Source organism: Rhagoletis zephyria, unplaced genomic scaffold (assembly GCF_001687245.7).
Source record: "Rhagoletis zephyria isolate East Lansing unplaced genomic scaffold, Rhagoletis_zephyria_1.1 Rzeph_scaffold_01094, whole genome shotgun sequence".
NCBI lineage: Eukaryota > Metazoa > Arthropoda > Insecta > Diptera > Tephritidae > Rhagoletis > Rhagoletis zephyria.
The window spans coordinates 25,125-28,810 of record NW_016158178.1 but is presented as its reverse complement, the minus strand read 5'-3'; the positions used below and the strand labels follow the sequence as shown (position 1 = coordinate 28,810).

General features: G+C 27.5%; 1 pseudogene; it reads right to left on the bottom strand.

Annotated features, from left to right (window-relative positions):
- Positions 1-744: 744 nt before the first annotated feature.
- Positions 745-3,686, bottom strand: part of LOC108362759 (NADH-ubiquinone oxidoreductase chain 2-like) — an 11,328-nt pseudogene continuing 8,386 nt past the window's right edge.

The window sequence follows — 3,686 nt, the reverse complement described above, 5'->3', positions numbered from 1 at the left end:
TTTTTCGCTTTATTCCGTATTCGAAAAATTATGTGTTTTAATGAACACATCGATTTGAATACATAATTTAGATTAAGATAATATTGTTAGCAATTTATTTGAGAAAAATAAAACATTTAGATTATTGTTTGTATTTTCGTTTTCGTTTTCGTCGTTTTCTATTTTAAATTTGCTACCCCAAAATAATTGATATCTAATAAAAGACCTCCTCGAGGTAAAATTTTCGAGTGACGAAAGCTGAACTAGAAACACAAAACTTATGATGTCAATTTCGTGACGAAAATTATACGCATTTTTTAACTGCCTTTGAAACGTACGGAAAATCTTTTTATTTATTCGGAACTGTAACATCATCATCACAAATTAAAGCTCCTGGATGCCCTAATTCATCCCGAATTAGGATTCTAAGAGAGGTCCCTACTATTCCGGCTCAAGCTCCAAAGATAAAATATAAAGTTCCAATATCTTTGTGATTTGTTGAAAATAGTCATTGTCGCGATTAAATGGCTGAATTTAGGCGATAGACTGTAAATCTATTTATAAGAATTAATTCTTTTTAATCAATTAGGCTTTATAGTCAATAATGATATTAGACTGCAATTCTAAAGGAGTAAAATAATTACTAAGGCTTAAAAGATTTAACTTATATTTATAACTTTGAAGGCTATTGGTTCTTTTAACTTAAAGCCTTTTTATAAATATTTAGAGAGTTAAATTTATTTGTAATTAAAAAATAAAAAAAATTAAAGAAATTAAAATTAATCTAAATGTTGAAATAAAAAAAAAAAATAATATACATTTAAATGAAAAATTATTTATTTGTATATTATTAATTCAATTATTTTCAGAATAATTTAATATAAATGCAGCAAAACATAAACTTGATTAAAGTTATTATAGTTATAATTGTTATTAAAATATATTCATTATTAACAATTAATAATTGAATAACTAATCATTTTGGTAAAAATCCAATAAATGGCGGAAGTCCATCTAAAGATAATAAATTAAAGAATAAACAAAATTTTAAAATTTTTGAATTAAAAACTTGATTAATATGATATATTTTAAAATTGTTGAATATAAAAATTAATCTAAAAGATAAAAATGAATATATGGAAAAATAAATTNTCCATCTAAAGATAATAAATTAAAGAATAAACAAAATTTTAAAATTTTTGAATTAAAAACTTGATTAATATGATATATTTTAAAATTGTTGAATATAAAAATTAATCTAAAAGATAAAAATGAATATATGGAAAAATAAATTAATCAAGTTGATTCACTAGCTTGCATAGCAGTTAACATTCAACCTAAATGGTTAATTGAAGAGAAAGCTATTAATTTACGAAGAGAGGTTTGATTTAATCCTCCTAATGAGCCTATTACTGTTGAAAGAATAATTGCTAAATAAATAAAATTTCTTCAATTAGTGTAAGAAATTAATACAAGAGTAGCAATTTTTTGTCATGTTATTAAAATTAGTGCATTTATTCATGATAACCCTTCTATTACATTTGGAAATCAAAAATGGAATGGTGCTGCCCCACTTTTTAATAGTAAAGATGAATAAATAATTAAATTATTAAATATTAAATTATGTTGAATTGTTGGAAAATTATTTATGTATATTAGAATGATAGCAAACAATAATACAGCAGATGCAATTGCTTGTTTCAAAAAATACTTAAGGGAGGCTTCTGTTGATATTAAATTATTATCTCGTATTAGGGGGATAAAAGATAATAAATTAATTTCTAAACCTATTTCAAGCACTTAACCAAGAATTAGACGAGATGGTAATTATTGTTCCTACTTTTAAAATTAAAAAAAATATAATTTTAGCAGTATTATTAAAAATTAAAAAGAAAAGGATTATAAACCTTTATAAATGGGGTATGAACCCAGTAGCTTAATTAGCTTATCTATATCTATACTAATTATATAAAGAGAAGTCCCTTTTTTTTGTAACAGGTAATCTCGCGAACGGCTGGTCCGATTTTCATGAAATTTTGTATACAAATAGCTTTCGGTAACCAGCATGTTTTAGGCTAAAAAAATTTTACTTTTTTTCGGGTAGGTGGACCAGGGACCGGTCTATTCGAAAAAAGCTTATTATGGTCCGATTTGCTTAAAATTTAGTACGTAAGTAGCTTTTTAGCATATATTAGCATATATGACCCATTTTTTCCGGGAAGTGGTCCAGGGACCGATCTATTAGAAGCAATCGAATTTACGGTCCGATTTGCTTAAAATTCGGTGCGCAGGTAGCTTTTTAGCATGTATTAGCATATATGATCAATTTTTTCGGAGAAGTGGACCAGGGACCGATCTATTCCAAAAAATCGCATTTATGATCCGATTTGCTTAAAATTCGGTACGTAAGTAGTTTTTTAGCATATATTAGGATATGTGGTCCATTTTTCCGAGAAGTGGACCAGGGACTGATCTATTCGAAAAAATCGTACTTACGTTCCGATTTGCTTAAAATTCGGTACGTAGGAAGCTTTTTAGCATATATGATCCACTTTGTCCGAGAAGTGGACCAGGGACCGATCTGTTCGAAGTAATCGTATTTATGGTCCGATTTGCCTAAAATTCGTATATATATATAATTTATTTCGCTTTGCGAATAACCGTGCTATGAAATGCCGCACAACTGGAGAATTTCAAGAACGGATATAACACTTTCCTAAGGTTATTTAAAGCGGAAAATGACCACCAAACCTTAATCTTAGCAGACAAATGTGCCAATGAAAATCGTAAACGTGAATTGTTGGTGAAAATGTTGGACCAAAAAGTTTCAATAAAATATATAAAAATTTTGGGCGGGACGAAGTTCGCCGGGTCTGCTAGTATTTTATTATATTTTATAACTTCCGCAAAAATATTTCGAACAAAAATAATAGATTTACGTGAGTTAGACATTCTTATGCAGGCCTCTTAAGCTTAAACACTTTTATCATCTGAGGTAATTTTAAAAAAAAAAAATATTTTTAAAAACACTGTACTAATATTATAAACGTGCGTATGTTTGTTAAGCTTTCACGCTGAAACAGCTGGACTTATTGAATTTTGACACGCTTTCAGGTTATTACCTACATTAACATATAGGATATATTTGAAGCGGGCTGCCACCTTTTTCAAAAATTAAAGTCAACTATTTATTTAGTTAGATCAAATATGACCACAATGTAGGTGCCAACAAAAGGGGTTTAAAAGCGATTTATTTCAAAAATAGTTTTGAAAAGAGTTGCCAACTTTTCATAAACTTAAAATCAGTTTAATTAACAATTGAAAACAAATATTTTAGTAAGAGTACCAAATGAGAGTGGTTTAAGCCAATTTTATTTCTAAATATTTTTGTACGGGGTTGCCACCTGTTAAGAAATTCAAACTCAATTTATTTAAAATATTAAACGAAATATTTTAATATGGGTATCAAACGAGAGAGGGAGCTTTCTTTCGAAAATATTTTTGAGGAGAGTTGCCACTTGTTTAGAAATTTAAAATCATTTTAATCATCAAGTTAAATAAAATGTGACTTGCGTGTAACTGATTTTTTACACTAAAAGTGCCATTTTAGTTGAAATTCGACGCACTGGCCATGTTATGGAGGCTTGAGATAATCGAAAACTTTTTTTTATAAAATTTTTCGGTTTCGGTAATATAATTTATTTGTA